The sequence below is a fragment of the Dryobates pubescens genome, chromosome 22 (genome assembly GCF_014839835.1).
Source record: "Dryobates pubescens isolate bDryPub1 chromosome 22, bDryPub1.pri, whole genome shotgun sequence".
NCBI classification, from domain to species: domain Eukaryota; kingdom Metazoa; phylum Chordata; class Aves; order Piciformes; family Picidae; genus Dryobates; species Dryobates pubescens.
Genome location: NC_071633.1, coordinates 17,248,347 through 17,266,949, shown reverse-complemented (window position 1 = coordinate 17,266,949; position 18,603 = coordinate 17,248,347). Strand labels below are relative to the sequence as shown.

Genomic DNA, 18,603 nt, shown 5'->3' with positions numbered 1-18,603 from the left:
AGATCCAGCTGCTCTCTCTATCCCAGGAGGAGGACATTTCTCTCCAGAGCAGCATTTCCCAGCACAAAGCCCCTGCCACATTAATCTGGCCCCGGGTTCACCTCCAGCTGCTTGGGCACTGTCTGGAGGTGAACCCTTTGGAGAAGTCTTCTGCTGTGAATGGACCAAGAGTGATTTATCGCCCTCGGAGCACAAGTTCCCAGCCTCGATTTGTGCTCCTGAGTTGCTTTGTGTGATCAGGAAATCAGTGGAAAAGGTGGAAAAAGAAAGGGGGGGGGGGGGGGACACGACGCGGAAAGGAGAGGGGAGGGAAATGAGATGGAGGGGAGGGGGGGAGGGATTGTCTAAGGGAAGGAGGAGGGGGCTGGAGATGATGAAGGAGGGAGAGAGGAGTTAAAGCAGAGGAGGGTGAGGGAAACCCCCCCTCGCTGGGAGGGGGGAGCGCCGGGCTTTGTGCTGCGGGACCCGCCGCCGGCTGAGCCTCCCGTGACACTTCCACGAGAAAGAGGAGGAGGAGAAGGTGGAGGTGAAGGAGACAAGCCGGGGGTGTGGAGCCGGGGGGGGAGTCGCAGAAACAAAAGGAACCCGGCTGCAGAACTTCCTGAAGGCGGAGAGGGGGGAGCGGGCAGCTGCCTGCGGCGCTGGGGAGGGGGCGGCAGCAGCAGCCCCTCGGCCCTGGCCACCACCATGAGCAGCAGCGTGGTCCTCAGGAGGAACTCCAGCAAGCAGGGCCTGCAGAACCTCATCAGGTCAGGGAACATCACCTGCCCCCCGGGGCTGAGGCACGCTTGGGTGGGTGCTGCCCGCGGCGGGGGACCGGGATCCCGGCTGGATGCTGCCCACGATGGGGGAGACCCGGTCCCGGGTGGGCACTCGGTGTTGCCGGCCGGGTGTTGCCCACCGGGTGGACCCAGCTCCCAGATGGGTGCTGTCCCCGGAGGGGAGACCCGGCTCCCGCATGGGTGCTGCCCGCGACAGGGGGAGGGGACCCGGCTCGGTGCTGTCCGCGGGAGCGGGGGCTCGGCTCTAGGCTGGATGCTGTCCACAACGCGGGGAGGAGGGACACCCTGTTCCCGGCTGGGTGCTGCCCGTGGGGTAGACCCAGCTTCCGAATGGGTGCTGTCCCCGGAGGGGGGACCCGGCTGCAGGCAGAGCGCTGCCCGCTTTGGGGGGACCTGGGTGGGTGCTGTCTCCGGAGAGAGGAGCCTGCTCCCGGCTGGCTGCTGGGAGCGGCGACCCGGAGGGGTCTCCAGGCTGAGTGCTGCTCGCATTGTGGGGGTAAGGTGGGGGAGAGCCCCGGTTGGGTGCTGCCCGGCGTGCGGACCGGAGGGACCGGGGGTGCGGAAAGGCGCCGTGGTCCGGCTCGGCCGTTCCCGTGTCCCTTTAAACAGGCTGAATTGCTTTCTCAGCCCCGGCTCTCCAGCAGGCGCGATGCGTTGGGAGGAAGGGAAATAGATACCACCACCATCACCCCTCCCTTCTCCTCCTCCTCCATCCCCCCCCCCCCCGTAAAGCCACTATGAGAAAAGCAGATTTGAACTTAGTGATGGCTTTTCCAGGAGCACCCAGCTGATAGAACTGAGCCCAACTGTGCTGTGACATGCACCTGAGCTGCCTGGCTCCCCCTCAGCCCCATCTGCAAGGGAGAGAGAGCTCAGTGCTGTGTCTGTTTGTGTCCCTGAGCACTGAAGGCTCCTGCCTAGCCAAAGGATCCTTTTGCTGGCAGGAGACACACGTCGGGCAGCCTGGGATGTGCATTCCCAACCCCAGAGCTCTCCAGCGGGCCAGCTCCTCCCAGGATGCCGTGAGCTGGCATCGTGGTTTGGGTTGAGTGCTGAACCTTTGAACCTTTCCCTTGGAGTGTGATTGCCAGGGCAGGTCCCAGTGGGTCGATTCCTGTTTCTCAGCTGGGGAGCAGGGCTGCATTGTTTGCTGGCACTGGGATTCCCTTCCCTGTGGTCACTCTGCCCTTCACAGGAGGCTGGAAAGCCTTGAATCACAGAATGGTTTGGGTTGGAAGGAATTATCTGGTTCCAACCCCCCTGCCCCTTGGCAGGGACACTTCCCACTAGATCAGGTTGCTCAAAGCCTCATCCAGCCTGGTCTCAAACCCTTCCAGGGATTCAATGTGGCTCTCCAGGGTCTTCCTCTGGCTGAAGGTTTTGTGCCATGCTGCTGGCTCTGACTGGGATGGAGAGAGGCACTCCTCACCTCTTTGTACTTAACTGAGGAGCTGGATGGGTGAGAGGTGCAACTAGGGAGCACTGGACCCATACCCGGTGTCTTGGGCACCTCTTGGCTCCCTTGTGCTCTCTTCACTCGTGCCTGCTGGTCTGCAGCTGGGAGGTAGCAGATGTCAGGCTGGGGGTTATTTGGATAGGTGTTTTCCAGTTAATCTGGGGCTTCCCTGGTGATGCAGCCTCTAAAGCTCACCTCTCAAGGGACTTTTTTACCGTGGAAGAGAAACTGACTCCCACAGCCAGCCAGCCAGCCCCTCCTGCCTGCTCCTGCAGCCCCATTCTGGACCTGGTGGAGTCAGCAGAAAAGCTCCCACAGGTTGCATGGGTGCCTGGGGTGGAGAGTGTGCAGGAGGAGCTGCCTTCCCTCTCCACCTCCTGTTTGGCCCCTTGCACTCTTTCCCTGGACTCAGCAGACTGGGATCTTGGTTACCCCTCCCTGTTGGAGAGCAGGGCTCGGGCAGGGGCTGATGGGGGTTGGAACCCTCTATGTAACTGTGCATCAGGCTTGGATCTGGGGCCAGCTGGTGCTGAGGAGGGCCAGGCAAGAGAACTGGGGTGGAAATCACCGGCTTGTAGCTGGCTGGCAAGATGTGAGGGAAGAGGGGAAGCACATGTGCCTCATGCACAGGAAAGGGGAGTCCAAAGAGCTGTTCTGCACACAGCCCCAGCCAGGGGTGTTTTCCTGTCATCAGTGGTACCTCCAAGTCCCTCCTGCTGTGGAAAAGGGATTTTTTTGGTGCCTCAGCAGCCTCCCAGGGACTTTTGCCAGAGGAGCTCTGGGATGACATTTGTCCTGAGTGGGGTTGTGACACTTCATCTGGCTGAGGTTGGCCTTTGTGGCTGTGCTTGCCGGTCCTGCTTACAGACGAGGAGAGAGGTGGGGGCCTGAAGACGTGTGAGGGATTTGCTCCAGGTTTTACACCCAAATAACCCCACTGATACTCACAGGAATTGACAGCAGGATAGGCAGGACCTGCTCTAAACACAGCACAGCCTGGCTGGCAGTTGTGTTTTCTCCCAGAGCAGCTTTTCCTCCTCTGCAAGCCCTGCCACCTCGTGTGCAGACACCAGCTCCTTCAGTCAATTCATGTCTTGAGGCTTCTGACTGGGAGATTTATTGCTGTCAAGGCTGCTGTGCTCTGCTTTCATCTGTCCCAAGGTGACTGCAGGCAGAGCAGTTGCACTGTGCAGGCCCTAGGCTCTTCAGATGTCCCCAGGTGCATCAGTGACCTGGAGCACAGGAGGGAACACATCTGCTCAGAGCCACAGTCCTGAGCACCAGGGATTTCAGTGTGATGCCCAGATTCACCTGGCTGCCCCTGCTGCACAGCAGCAGCAGCAGGATTAGCAGGGAATTATCTTCTTCAGGTTGCTGCTTGGCCAGGCTGTCCTGCAGCTGGGTTAAGGGAGCCTGAGCTCAAATCAGTGTGAAAGCCTGGTGGATTTGGGGTTGGAGAGCCAAGTCCCAAACACTTAAGCACCCAGCTTTATGCTTGAGACAAACCCTCAGCTTCCACAGAATCAGAGCATTGCTTCAGCTGGAAGATCATCGAGTCCAAACATCAACCTATGACCACCATGGCCATGAAACCCTGCCCTGAAGTGCCACATCCACACATCTCTTGGATAGAGAGAGAGATGGGATAGAGAGAGAGATGGAATAGAGATGGGATAGAGATAGAGATGGGATAGAGATAGAGATGGGGATAGAGATAGAGATGGGGATAGGGATAGAGATGGGGATAGGGATAGAGATAGGGATAGGGATGAGATAGGGATGAAATAGGGATAGAGATAGGGATAGAGATAGAGATGGGATGGAATAGGATAGAATAGGATAGGATAGAATAGAATAGACCAGACCAGACCAGACCAGACCAGACCAGGTTGGAAGAGGCCTTTGAGATCATCCAGTCCAACCTCTCACCCAACACCATCTGTGAAGGCCTGTGCCTGTGTGGAGAAGGAGTGCCTGGCTGCCACCACCCCTGAGCACCCATCCCAGGAGCCAGGCTTGCATGCAAGGGCTTTTCCACCCCCCCCTGCTGACAGGTTGAGTGCAGAGGGAGCTCGGGGAGGGGGGTGTTGATGTGCTGGAGAGCAGAGGGCCACGTCAGAGGCGCTGCAGGCTGCAAGCGCTGAGTCAGCGCTCTGGGGAGCATCCTTCACCTCTTCTCAGCCTGCAGCTGGGCTGGGGAGAAAAAAAAAGAGAGAAAAATCAGGCTTCCTTCTTCCTCAGTGGCTTTGCAGAAGCTGCAGGTGGGAATGAGCCCAGGGTTTATGCCCTGGGGCTGCAGAGGGGATGAGTAACCAGCTGGGAGAGGCAGGGAGAAGAATGGGAACGGCAGGGTTATCTGCCTCCCTGCCCCTGCCCCACACTGCCTTTGCATTCCCCTCCTGGGGCAGAGCCTCAGGATATCCCCAGGGATAGATTGATCCCTTTGTGGTCCCCTCCCACAGCCACCAGACTTTGTGTGCTCTGAAGTCCTCTCCAAACATGAGCTGCTTTGTCTCCTGGCCACGGCCTCTCTCTCCTTTTGTCCTTATCCTCCTAATGGATTCCCATAAACAAGATAGGGATCCAGAGCCTGTCACCTCCATTCTTTCAGTCCCTTATCTGCTCCTGCTGGAATTTGCCTCTCCCTCTGTTTCTTGAGTGCTTGGCAAGAGAAGATGGCTGCTTAATGAACCCTTCCAATCAGCCCCTCTGGAAAGCAGCTCAGCTGTGCCTCCAGACTGGATTCCTGGCACCCATGGTTGGTGCAGGGAGCCACAGGAGCGCTCCTGGGACATGCTCTGGTGGCTTGTGCCTGTCACATCCCCACAGCTGGGTAGGCAGGGCCTGGGGGGGGGTCTGCAGCCATGGGGGGAATGGCTGGATGCAGGAGTGTGGCATGCTGTAGATCATCTTGCAAGTCCTCAAGCTTCGTGTCTTCCTCTTTCCTATTTCACTCTCCTGTGCTGGGTGAGAAGAAATGGGGGAGCTCTCAGTCCCTCTGGCACAGCTATAGCCTGCTCCTTCACAGAATCCCAGCATGGTGAGGCTTGGAAGGGACCTCTGGAGGTCACCCAGTCCAACCCCCCTGCTAAAGCAGGGCACCCACAGCAGCTTGCCCAGGAGCACAGTGCTCAGCTGGGTTTGGAGTCTCTCCAGAGAAGGAGACTCCCCAACCTCTCTGGGCAGCCTGCTCCAGCAGCCTCACATAAAAGAAGGTTTTCCTTCTGTTGAGATGGAACCTCCTGGCTCCCAGTTTGTGCCCATCCAGTAGGCACCACTGACAAGAATCTGTCCCCATCCTCTTGCCCCCACCCTTTACTTGTTGCTGGGCATTGTTCAGATCCCCTCTGGGGCTGCTCTTTGCAGGCTCAAGAGCCCCAGGGTTCTCAGCCTTTCCTCCTCACACAGCTGCTCCAGGCCCCTCAGCAGCTTTGTAGCCCCCACTGGACTCTCTCCAGTACTTCTGTCTCTCTTGAGCTGGGGAGCCCAGAACTGGACCCAGTACTGCAGTTCCCAACAGCCCCAGTCTCTCTGAGTAGGCTGCTCCAGGGCTCCAGCACCCTCCCAACCAAGAATGTTCTCCTGCTGTTCAGGGTTGCAGTTTGTGTCTGCTGCCCCTTGTCCTGTCATTGGGCACCAGTGCAAAGGAGTCTGGCTCCAGCCTCTTGCCCCCAAGCCTTTAGATACTGATCAGCAGAAGATCCCCTCTGGGGCTGCTCTTCTCCAGGCTCAAGAGCCCCAGGGCTCAGCCTTTCCTCCTCCCAGAGATGCTCCAGGCCCCTCGACATCCTTACAGCCTCTAGTGGATTCTCTTCCAGCAGCTTCTGGTCTCTCTTGAACTGGGGAGCCCAGAACTGGGCAGAGTAGTTCAGATGATGCCCTACTAGGGCACAGTAGAGGGGCAGGAGAACCTCCCTTGTGAAGGGTTTGCAGAGATGGATGTGGGTTCTCTGAGCTGCTCTGGGGTTCATGCAGCACGTGAGGAAATCTCAGGTGCCATCAGGGAGAGAGCTCTGATTCTTTGCATGCTGCTTGTAATGGGGGCCTTGGCCCAGGGCAGGGGCTCTGAAGCATGCTTTAGGAGTCAGAAGGTCTTGGGTGACAGGTTGGACTTGCTGATCTTCGAGGTCTCTTCCAGCCTTACTGATTCTATGGTGGCTGCACTGCCAACAGCCAGCTGAGCATCTCTGACCGCAGGCCTCTGCCACGCTGCAGAGCCTGAGGTGCAAATGATGCTGTGGGGAAGGGCAGCTGAATCTCGAGGATGAGAAAGCTCAGGGGGAGGAAAATGAGTCAGAAGATGAGACTGGGTGATAAACCCAAGTGTTTGCTCTGTAGGATGGGACTTGGGCTGCTCTATCTTCTGTGGAGTCATCAATATGGGAAGGCAAACCGTGAGAGCTGGCCTCAAGCCTGCATACCCCTCTGTCCTGGCCCACTTTGGAGTATGTCATGAGTGTGGGATGGAGTCTGATGGGAGGGGGAGGCCTTGCCCACCTCTGTGGGATGCTGTTCTTTCCACGCTGCCTCCTGGAGCTCACCAGGATGTGGCTCAGCAGGGAAGAGTCTTCTCCAATGTTCCTCTGTTGACCTCCTGAGTGCTGAGCTGGGAACAAGGAGCTTGAAGAGCTTTGGGAAGGCTGGAGGGTGCTTTGAAGGGGGACCCAGAAGTACTGGGTTAAAGGTTGGACTTGATCACCTTAAAGGTCTCTTCTAACCAAAGCGATTCTGTGCTCTATGGGAGGCTGTGGTGGGTGCCAGGATGTGGTCTGGCCGTGGTTTGCTGCCTGGGAGGGAGCTACTGCCTCCAGGAGCTATTGCAGCACCTCTTTACTCCTCCTTGCTGGGCTGTGCATGGGCCTGGGAGAGAGGAGAGCTTGCCATGAGGAAGTGGGACAGGGAAAATGACCGTGGGGAATGAACCAGCAGCAGAGGTGAAAGGATGGAGGGATGCTGGCACAGGGCCAGCAGGGAGCACAGGGCCTTCATTAGTGCCATTCAGAGAATCAGAGCATTGTCAGGGCTGGAAGGGACCTCAAGGCTCAGCCAGTTCCACCCCCCCTGCCATGGCCAGGGACACCTCACCGTGCAGCTCACAGCCACCTCCAGCCTGGCTGCAAACACCTCCAGGGATGAGGCTTCCACCACCTCCCTGGGCAGCCTGTGCCAGGCTCTCACCACCCTCATGGGCAAAAACTTCTTCCTCACATCCAATCTCAATCTCCCCACTTCTACTTTTGCTCCATCCCCCCCCAGTCCTATCCCTCCCTGCCACCCTCCAAAGTCCCTCCCCAGCTTTCTTGCAGCCCCCTTCAGACACTGGGAGGCCACAATGAGGTCTCCTCAGAGCCTTCTCTTCTCCAGACTGAACAGCCCCAACTCCCTCAGTCTGTCCTCAGAGCAGAGCAGCTCCAGCCCTCTGCTCATCCTCATGGCCCTTCTCTGGACACCTTCCAGCACCTCCAGATCCTTCCTGTAGTGGAGGCTCCAGAACTGGATGCAATACTCCAGCCCAGCTCTGGGGCTTGTTTCTTCAGCAGCATTCCACCCTCCATTGGCCTTTCCCAGGAGCCAGCTGATGGCTTTTGGTGGTGTTTTCAGACTTGCTTGTCTCAGACTTCTACCTGCTGGATATTTAGGGGCTGAACTTGAGCCCATAGATATTTTTGGGTAACTCTAGTGAGACTCTGGGCCCCTTGAGGTTATTCACATCTTCTGGTGGGGTGGAACAGGAGCACCACGTGTACCTGAGCGTGGTTCAGTTGGAAAGGGTCCTGGGTGGGGATGCTGAGGTCTGCAGCTGGGAGGGTAAGGATGAATGTTCAGCTTCCAGCCTCTTTTTGTTCTTCTCCCACCATCTGTGTGCCTTAACTCCTCTGATGGAGGACACTCAAAGGGGCACCCAGCATCAGCAGCACCATCCCCCAGCTGTATGGTGGGCAGAGGGCAACTGGGGCTGCCAGTTGTCTCGGTCCCATGGCAAGAGGCTGTGGTGGCCATGCCCAGGAGTTGCAATCAGTATCTTGGGGCTTTCTCATGAGGAGATGTTGCTTTAGCTCAGCAGGGGCTGAGGGCTTGCTGCTGAGCCTGGTTCCTGCTGCAGTACAACATCTCAGTGACGTCCATGGATGAGGAGCCTGATCTCCCTCCCAGGGAGCAGAGCAGCACATTCCCACGGCTTCCCCACTGCCTCCTGCCAGCTCCTGGGCAGCAAAGTCCCTCCTGCTGCTGGGACTGGGGGGACCAGGTCACCCCAAGGGCTGCAAAATGAAGGACCCCAGGCCAAGGCAGCAGTGCTATAAAAATCAGCATTTTGGGTCTGAATCACAGAAACATCAAAAGATTTGGCTTGGAAGGGACCTTCAAAGGCCATCTAGCCCAAACCTCTGCAGCCAGCAGGGACAGCTGCAACTAGGGCAGGTTGCTTAGAGCCCCAGACAGCCTGACCTGCAGTGGTTCTGGGGACTGGACATCTACCAGCCCTCTGGGTAACCTGGGCCAGGCTCTCACCACCCTCAGTGTCCAACATTTCTTCCTTCTCTCCACTCTGAGTCTCCCTCTCTTAGTTTAAACCACCACCTCTTGTCCTGTCACTGCAGGCTCTGCTCAAAAGCCTGTCCCCAGCTTTCTGACTGGCCCCTTGAAGTCTTGAAAGGCCACCAGAAGGTCTCCCCTGGAGCCTTCTCTTCTCCAGGCTGAACAACCCCAACTGTCTCTTAACCCCAGTTTGAAGCAGGGGCAAGACTGTTGCTTGCCTCCCTTGGCTTATCTTCCAGCATGGCTGAATCAGGAAGGCTGCTGGGTGAGGGCAGCCAGGGCAGGGAGGCTGTGGAGGTTTCATTCCCTCCGAGAGAAGGGGTGGGAAACAAGATCAGCAGCTGGGTAAGGCAGTCCCAACCCCTCTGACATGCCTGTTTTCTCCTCTGGCATGCTTCTGCCTTGCACAAACAGAGCCCAGACTTCCTGCTCTTAGGAGCCCCTCTGATTGCTGGAACCTTTAGGGCTGGGATGGAGAGGCCGTGAGAAAGGGCCTCGGGTCGAGGTTGTACTCAGCACCCATTTCTCACACCTACTGAATACCAGGGCTCAGATCCAGCCCTTTCCTTCCCCCCAACCCCCTGCCAAATTCCTGCCTGGTGATGTCCATGCATTACTGCACCAGCCTATCTGTGTGCTCAGCACCCACGCTCCTGGGGCTGCAATCCATCACCTCGGAAGGGATTCGGTGGGGTTCTGCCTGCTGTGATTAACACCAGTGCCCATTAAATGGAGCAGCCTTTCCCATCAGCTGCCTCTGTGGGCCAGCCTCTTCTCCCAGGCAATGAGTGATAGAACAAGAGGAAAAGGCCTGAAGTTGCAGCAGGGGAGGTTTAGGTTGGATGTTAGGTAAAGTTTCCTCGCTGGAAGGGTCACTGGGCGCTGGCCCAGGCTGCCCAGGGGAGTGGTGGAGTCAGCATCCCTGGAGGTGTTTAGAAGATGTTTAGATGAGGAGCTGAGGGACATGGTCTGACAGTTGTGAGGTGTTAGGGTATGGTTGGACTCAATGTTCTCAAGCATTTTTTCCCAGCCAGGTGATTCCATGGTGCTGTGAGTGGGCTCCGGACATCTGGAAGTGTGGATCACCCCTTGTGCCTTTCTGGATCCTCAGATCCACCCTGCACACATCTCTTCCCCTTTGCTCTGCTCTCCTTATTCTGATTCTTCCTTTGGGGTTTCAGGCACCAGGATGACCTTTCCAACACTGCTCTCCTCTTGCACCTGCCTGGTGGCATCTGCCCCCTGGTCAAAGGACCACGCCGAGTGTGTTCTGAGCTTGGGTTTTGCCTCGACTGTAGATGCTAATCAGCTTGGCTACAACACCTCCAGCAAGCCCAAATTCCTCTCCCATATACCCAAGGTGGTACTCACCTTGTGAGGTGAGAGGCAGGAGGAGACAATGGTAGAATGACCCAGTTGAAAAAGACCTTTAGATCATTGAGTCCAACCATAACCTAACATCTCCCTGTCAGAGCAGTGTCCCTAAGGCTGATGACGAAGGACCAGCCCTGCCTGCATCCCCCTTCTGAGTTTTCCTCCTGCCATTCACCACCAGCTTTCTCAAATGCCTCATGTTTTGCTTGGGGAAGCAGAAAAGGACCAGCCTGGGGCTTCCTCTGCTCATCACACATCAGGGACAGGTTGAGCTTTGCAAGGAGTTTAATGTTTAGCCTGGAGAAGAGGAGGCTCAAGGGAGACCTTATTGCTGTCTACAACTCCCTGAAGGGAGGTTGTAGGCAGGTGGGGGTTGGGCTCTTCTCCCAGGCAGCCAGCAGCAGAACAAGAGGACACAGTCTCAAGCTGTGCCAGGGGAGGTTTAGGCTGGAGGTGAGGAGAAAGTTCTTCCCAGCAAGAGAGATTGGCCATTGGGATGTGCTGCCCAGGGAGGTGGTGGAGTCCCCATCTCTGGAGGTGTTCAGAAAAGGCTTGGATGTGGCACTTGGAGCCATGGTTTCTTTAGTCCTGAGGTGATAGGTTGGACTTGATGATCTCTGAGGCCTCTTTCAACCTTGTTGATTCCATGATTCTACGAAGGCTGAGCCAGGCAGAGTTGGATGCCTGGCTGCACAGCCACCCATCCTTCTTGGGGCAGAAATGGGACATGCTGTAGAGGTGAAAACCCAGGCTTCAATTAAGAAACCAAGAGCTGCTTTTATGTTTCAGCAGGAGATAGGTTTCTGCTGTGCATCCTGTGGCTTTCCCTCCCTGCTGCTGGCTGGCAGTCTGGGCTGTGTCACGCTCGGCTCAGACGCTTTGGCCTGTGCTTATCACCCCCCGTGTGATGCCTTCCCCCCTCCCCAGCTCCACTGCCTCGGTGTGGACAGGCTCTGGGTGGGAAGTGGCTCTGTCCTGCTGTCTGCATCTGGAAGGCTGAGCAATGATTTACAGCAGAAAAGAGGAGATATGGCCGAGGCTGTGCAGCTATGGGTGGGGAGGCTTGGTATGAGAAGAAGGCTGAGGGTGAAGCATACAGAGGCATTTTCCTCCTTGCCTCCCCCTGCTTGCTCCAGCTCTGCAGGCTGGACTCTGAACAGGGCAGTGCAGCTGAGGAATGACACGAATGTATGGGAGGGAGAGGCTCATGCAGCATCTCTGGCTGCCTTTGGCTGCCAAGCTGATCCTTCAGAGCCAGGATAACCATCTCAGCTGGGACCAGGCTGAAATAAACCCCAGGCTGTGACAGCAGGGCTGGGGATGTGACCCTCCTCCTGCATGCAGTGCTGGTGAGGCCATACCTTGAGTGGTGGGTTCAGTTTTGTGGCCCTCACTCCAAGAAGGACATTGAGGTGTTGGAGTGGGTCCAGGGAAGTGCAGCAAAGCTGGGGAAGGGTCTGGAGAACAGGGCTGGGGAGAAGTGGTTGTTTAGCCTGGAGAAAAGGTCAAGGAGGAGACCTTCTCTACATCTCCCTGAGAGGAGGCTGGAGCTAGGGGAGGGTCAGACTCCTTTCAGTGCTGTCTAGAGGGGAGAAAGGAAGCTGGGAAGGGCAGAGAAGGACTCCACCACTGCTCCCTCTTCTCCTGGTCAGAGAGGAGCAGATCAACTGCTGAAGAAGCTTCAGCTCCAGGGTGCAGATCTCATCCTCCCTGGGTCAAAGCTGGAGATGAGGCTGTGAGACCTCTTGCAGCACTGCAAAGACCACTTACAAACCCTTCCTGGGTTGCAAAGCTGCTTTGCAGGGAGTGGTGCTTCCCAGGGGGATCCCAACCTGCAGCAAGGTGGCTGGTCTGGGAGCAAGGGGATGTGCACCACCTTGGCTCCAGAGAAGTGCAGCAAAGCTGGGGAAGGGGCTGGGGAAAGGTCTGGTGAGGAGTGATTCTTTATCCTGGAGAACAGGAGGCCAAGGGAAGACCTTCTGGCTCTCCACAACTCCCTGCAAGGAGGTTGGAGCTAGGGGAGGCTCAGTCTCTTTTCAGTGTTGTGCTGTGATAGGAGAAGAGGCAATGGATACAAACTGGAACCCAGGAGGTTCCACCTCAACATGAGGAAAAACTTCTTTCCTGTGAGGGTGCTGGAGGCCTGGAGCAGGCTGCCCAGAGAGGCTGTGGGGTCTCCTTCTCTGCAGACTGTCAAGACTTGTCTGGATGTGTTCCTGTGTGGCCTGCCCTGGGTGATCCTGCTTTGGCAGGGGGTTGGACTCAGTGATCTTTCTTGTGTGATTCTGTGCTGGGTTTCTGGCATCTCCCTTTTCCCCAGCCTCAACAGAGACCCCAACAGGATGGCTGCTGGGGGCTGCAGGACCACCCCTCCCAGTCCTTCTGCAGCTCATGCACCCTACCTCTCGGTGATAATTGCAGCGGGGGTAGACTCTCTCCTTTTGGTGATGGGGCAAAATATCCTCTGGGAAACAGCTCCCACCGTGCCAGGGCTGGAAGATGGCTCCTCCTGCACCCAGCTCCCAAGGGCTCCTGCCTCATGAGCCCTGTCTCTGCGGGGCAGCTCACCCGACAGAGGCAGTGACCAAAGCCAACACCGCCCCAGCTCGGCGAGCTCAGGAGGCAGGGATGTCCAACGTGCTGCTAGAGGGGTCCTGGGGCTTTCTGGCACAGGTCTGCAAAGCCCAAAGCCTCTGGGAGGTTTTTTTTCATTTTCCTTGCTGGAATTAGCTGTAGTGCTGAAGGTTGGGCTTGGGCCAGCAAAGCTTCCTTTGAGCCGTGGGCCGTGCAAAAGGCTCCTGGAGTCTGCAGCCTTTCCCCTCGACACAGCTCGTCTGGTGCCAGAAATTTCCCTGCCTCAAGACCATCAGCAGCCCCTCAAGTGCTGGGGAAGGATTGCCCAAAGGAAATGTGACCTTTCCTGCAGTGCTGCCTTGTCTGGAGCAGGCTTTTGTGGCTGTGGGGGCTGGAGTGGCTGGAGCAGGGGTGCCTTGTTTTGAGGGAGGAGGAGGAGGAGGAGTTCCGCTGGGCAAATGGAAAGCCTTGGCTGGGGGTCTGGAGGGAGGTGAAGCCAAGAGCTGGATCTAAAATGGGCAGCCAGCCCCAGTCAGAGCAGATGTCTGAGCATCCCAGCTGCTTGGCAAACTGTAACTGAATGGCCAAAGCTGCTTGCAAGCACTCCTTAGACCTGCAAGATCTCCTCACCTCAGGAAGAGGCAAAACCCTTCCCACAAAGAGTGTTTTGCCCCAGCCCAAAAGCTGTCTGCAGAGATGCAAAGATCCCATAAGAGAAATGACCTAACCCTGTGATAAGGTCTTGCCAGAGCAAGCTTACCATAGCTCCTGGGACATCATGGGTGCCAGGCTGAGCCTGGAGGAGAAGGCAGCAGACATAGCCATGGGCACCAGGCTGAGCCTGGAGGAGAAGGCAGCAGACATAGCCACGGGCACCAGGCTGGCCCTGGAGGAGAAGGCAGCAGACATAGCCATGGGTACCAGGCTGAGCCTGGAGAAGGCAGCAGACATAGCCATGGGCACCAGGCTGAGCCTGGAGAAGGCAGCAGACATAGCCACGGGCACCAGGCTGGCCCTGGAGGAGAAGGCAGCAGACATAGCCACGGGCACCAGGCTGGCCCTGGAGGAGAAGGCAGCAGACATAGCCACGGGCACCAGGCTGGCCCTGGAGGAGAAGGCAGCAGACATAGCCATGGGCACCAGGCTGAGCCTGGAGGAGAAGGCATCAGACATAGCCATGGGTGCCAGGCTGGCCCTGGAGGAGAAGGCAGCAGACATAGCCACGGGCACCAGGCTGGCCCTGGAGGAGAAGGCAGCAGACATAGCCATGGGCACCAGGCTGGCCCTGGAGGAGAAGGCAGCAGACATAGCCACGGGTGCCAGGCTGGCCCTGGAGTGCTGGGCAGTGATTCCCAGCAGTGGGTGGTGGTTGTGCAATGCCACCACGGGCTGAGCAGAGCGAGCTCCCCGATGTGCTTGGGAGCAATGGGAGCGAAGGGGGCAGGGCCCAGCCCCTACCTCGGGAACGGGACCAGCTGGAAATTAAATCTTTCCACCTCTCTGCTTTGAAAGGCAATTTAGCAGCTGACCCCCTCCTCACACCCAGGCTCATCCAAACTGAACTGGCATCCTTCCCTCTCTGCCCCAGCAAACCCTTTATGGCTGCCCCAGAGCGCCAGGGCCTCGGCGAGGTTTGGCTTCTCGTTTGTTTCAGGGCTGTGGCTTTTGTTTTGTTGTTGTGCTTCTCTTCACTGGAGGCAAATATTTGTGCTGCTCCATCAGGCAAAGAGGAATCCTTCTTTCCCCCTCTGCTCCTCGGTGTGACTTACCCCAAAGCATCTCCTATTCAGCCTCGCTCCCCTGCCAGCTGGTTTGAGCAGGAGGGTGAGGTCCAAGTACCAGAAGTAATCTGGCTCTAGGTGTGCAGAGTGCTGATATTTCTGAGCCCAGGGTGTGAGGAGGCTTTTATGGAGCCAGTTGTTTTGGCTGGAAAAGACCTCTAAGATCACTGAGTCCAACCATTGACTCAACACCACCATGGCCATTAAACCGTGCCCCGAAGTGCCATGCCCACAGGTTTCGTGAACACCTCTGCTCATAGGGACTCCACCACCTCCCTGGGCAGCCTCTCCCCATCCCTGACCACTCCTGCAGTGAATCTCCAACCTAAACCTTCCCTGCCACAATTTCAGGCCGTTTCCTCTCCTCCTATCCCCTGATGCTAGAGAGAAGAGACCAACCCCCACCTCACCCCAACTTCCTTTCAGGGAGCTGTAGAGAGCAATGAGGTCTCCCCTCAGCCTCCTCCTCTCCAGGCTAAGCAACCCCAATTCCCTCAGCTGTTCCTTGTTCTCCAGACTCTTCACCAGCTTGGTTGCCCTTTACCCACAACATTCATTGCTGTGAGGAGCAGGCATGGAACTTCCCCCTCTGCTCTGGTGAGACCCCACCTGGAGTATTGCATCCAGTTCTGGAGCCTCTATCACAGGAAGGATCTGGAGGTGCTGGAAGATGTCCAGAGAAGGGCCACGAGGATGAGCAGAGGGCTGGAGCTGCTCTGCTCTGAGGACAGACTGAGGGAGTTGGGGTTGTGCAGTCTGGAGAAGAGAAGGCTCCAAGGAGACCTCATTGTGGCCTTCCAGTATCTGAAGGAGGCTGCAGGAAAGCTGGGGAGGGACTTTTGAGGGTGTCAGGGAGGGATAGGACTGGGGGGAATGGAGCAAAACTAGAAATGGGGAGACTGAGATTGGATGTGAGGAAGAAGTTGTTGCCCAGCAGGGTGGTGAGAGCCTGGCACAGGTTGCCCAGGGAGGTGGTGGAAGCCTCCTGCCTGGAGGTGTTTGCAGCCAGGCTGGAGGTGGCTGTGAGCAACCTGCTGCGGTGTGAGGTGTCCCTGGCCACGGCAGGGGGCTTGGAACTGGCTGCTCCTTGAGGTCCCTTCCAGCCCTGACAGTTCTCTGATTCCAGCTCTGCAGCCCCTCCATTGCAGCAGCCTGCAGCCTGGTTTGCTGGGAAAGATATTTCCCTGCTTTTACAGGCAAATTCCTTCTCCCGGCGAGAGTCGCCCCCAGCTCTGTCCTCAGGCTGTTGTGAGGACGCAGGGACAGAATAGCGAGCCGGTGAGGTCATGGGGAGAGAGTTAGTCACATCCAAGCGAGGGAGCGAGAGGGCTGCCAACCGGCGCTGCTCTCGCACCGCGCACAGTTCGCCTGCTCTTGGACAGCACCCCCCCCCCAGCCCCCCGAGCTGTGCTCCCCTGGGCACCCCGGCCGAGCTGGGGGGCTGGCAGTGGGATGATGTCGGTGCAGCGCCGCTCCTGCAGCGGCTTCCCAAGGAGCCGGGGGAGGAGGTTGAAGGAATTCGATCCCCATCGGATTTGTTCTGGCCCCTGCGTCTCGTTCGCAACTGGGGCGCTGCGGGCGGGAGGGGGTTAAGAGCCGGTCCCGCTCGCAGCCTATCTGGAGCTGTCACACGAGGGAAGGAGATCGTGGCAGAGTTTAATGAATGACTTCATTTATATATTAAAAAAAAGAGGGGGGGGGGGGGGGGGGGGAAGAAGAAGAAATAAAATCACACAACAGCACGGTGGCTTCCTGCCAGCCCCTCAGACAAGGGTTTCTATGGGAACCCGAGAGAAAACAATAAATAGGAGTGTGGGATGAGTAGGGAAAGGGAGGAGGGGAGCCTGGGCTCTGCTTTGCTCCCCATGGAGAGCAAGGTGGTAAGGGGTAGGCAGGAGGGGGAAGGGGCAGCTGAATTTACAACCCCAGCCCAAAGGGGACAGGCAGGAATCACACAAGGGTTGGAGCCCAGCCCTGGGGTCTGCTCTGTTTCCTGCTCCCCTGTGGGCTCAGCAGGGTTGGGTGACCTGGCTCCATCTGGCTCTGGATCCCAGCTCTGCCTCCTTGGGGAGGGCAGGGATGTGGAGTCACCTCCAGCTTCCTGCCAGGGGGGTGGTGGTGGTGGTGGTGGTGGGGCTGCTCTGCAAAGGGATAACTGGGGCCAAGCTCATCAGTCCTGCCAGGAAAACACACTCCCAGAGAGTGTCCCCTGGAGAGGCTGACCAAGGTCATGGTGTGATTAGAAAAGCCAAACGTTTCTTGAACCAAACCCCCATCTTTGGTTGTTTGTTTTTTAACTCCTTTCCTCTGCTGGGAGAGAGCAGAGATCTGTCCTGAACCCCAGCTGAAAGCTGCACCCCTGCAAGGCCCATGGTGAAGTGAGGCCCCCTTGTAAGGTTGGTGGTCCAGGCTGTGGGCAAAGCTGGGCAGAGTGGCACTTCTGGGGACAGCTGGAGTGTGCTCCATGTCCATTCAGAGGGGGAGGAATAAACAGCTCAGTTCATTGTAGCTTGTTTTACTATAGGGTCAAGGGATTGTTTGGGTTGAAAAAGGCCTTGAAGATCATCAAGTGCCACCAGTAAGCCAGCACTGCCAGGTCACCACTAAACCATGCCCCCCCAGCACCACATCTACAGGGCTTTTCAGTCCCTCCAGGGGTGGTGGCTCCACCACTGCCCTGGGCAGCCTGCTCCAGTGTTTGAGAACCCTTTCAGTGAGGAACCTTCTTCTAATATCCAACCTAAACCTCCCCTTGTGCACATTGGGACCATGTCCTCTTGTCCTGTTACTCATTACTTGAGAGATGATTGAGTCCCAGCTGGCTCCAACCTCCTTTCAGGGGGCTGTAGAGAGCCAGAAGATTTCCCCTCAGCCTTCTTTTCTCCAGGTCCCTCCACCACTCCTCACAAGAATTGTGCTCCAGACCCTTTACCACCCTTGTTGTCCTTCTCTGGAGTCACCCCAGCACCTCCATGTCATTCTTGGAGGGAAGAGCCCAAAGCTTTTTCCTTCTCCTTTCCACAAGCCTTTTACCCCGGCCTGAACTGATGTCAAACTGTGTCTCCTACTCAGCAGACTCACCCTATGGGGACTGCAGCCCTCAGAGGGTGCCTGATGCTGGGAGAGATGGAGTTTGGGCTTGGTCATGCTGCTGGTGGGAGCTGGTCCCCCCCACTCCCTTGTGCATGCCTTGCACAAGAGCAGTTCTGCCAACAGCCCTGCAATCAGCCTTCATGGCCTCTTCTGGGCCTGGCTGAGCTGGGGGTGAGGGGGCATCTGCCCCAGGCACAAGTCAGACCTGCCATGCTCCAGCTGCCACTGCAAACCCTCTGGGTGCTGTGTCCCTTCCTGCCTGTGTGCCAGCAGCGATGGAGCAGGAGCTGAGCCCCCGTGGGGACTGCTGTTATCGCTGGAGGAGGAATGTGGCAGCACCTTATCACCTCCTCAGGGCTGCAAGAGGCCCTTCTGCTGACAGAGCTTCTATTACCCAGCAGCTGAGATGGCCAAGAATGTTCAGGGCAGGTTTTTCTGCTCTGGAGCGGGGAAAGGAAGCTGGGAAGGGCAGAGGAGGACTCCACCACTGCTCCTGGTCAGAGAGGAGCAGATCAACTGCTGAAGAAGCTTCAGCTCCAGGGTGCAGCTCTCATCCTCCCTGGGTCAAAGCTGGAGATGAGGCTGTGAGACCTCTTGCAGCACTGCAAAGACCCTTTACAAACCCTTCCTGGGTTGCAAAGCTGCTTTGCAGGGAGTGGTGCTTCCCAGGGGGATCCCAACCTGCAGCAAGGTGGCTGGTCTGGGAGCAAGGGGATGTGCACCACCTTGGCTCCAGAGAAGTGCAGCAAAGCTGGGGAAGGGGCTGGGGAAAGGTCTGGTGAGGAGTGATTCTTTATCCTGGAGAACAGGAGGCCAAGGGAAGACCTTCTGGCTCTCCACAACTCCCTGCAAGGAGGTTGGAGCTAGGGGAGGCTCAGTCTCTTCTCCCAGGTAGTGACAGGACAAGAGGAAAAGGCCCCAGGTTGCACCAGGGGAGGCTTAGGTTTGACATTGGGAGAAACTTCTTCACTGAAAGGGTTCTCAAACATTGGAATAGGCTCTGCAG

At 57.2% G+C, this 18,603-nt stretch overlaps 1 protein-coding gene across 2 annotated transcripts in view; it reads left to right on the top strand.

The window, feature by feature from the left end:
- Positions 1 to 18,603, top strand: part of LSP1 (lymphocyte specific protein 1) — a 67,307-nt gene that overhangs the window by 13,256 nt on the left and 35,448 nt on the right. The gene's annotated exons all lie outside the window — the stretch shown is intronic.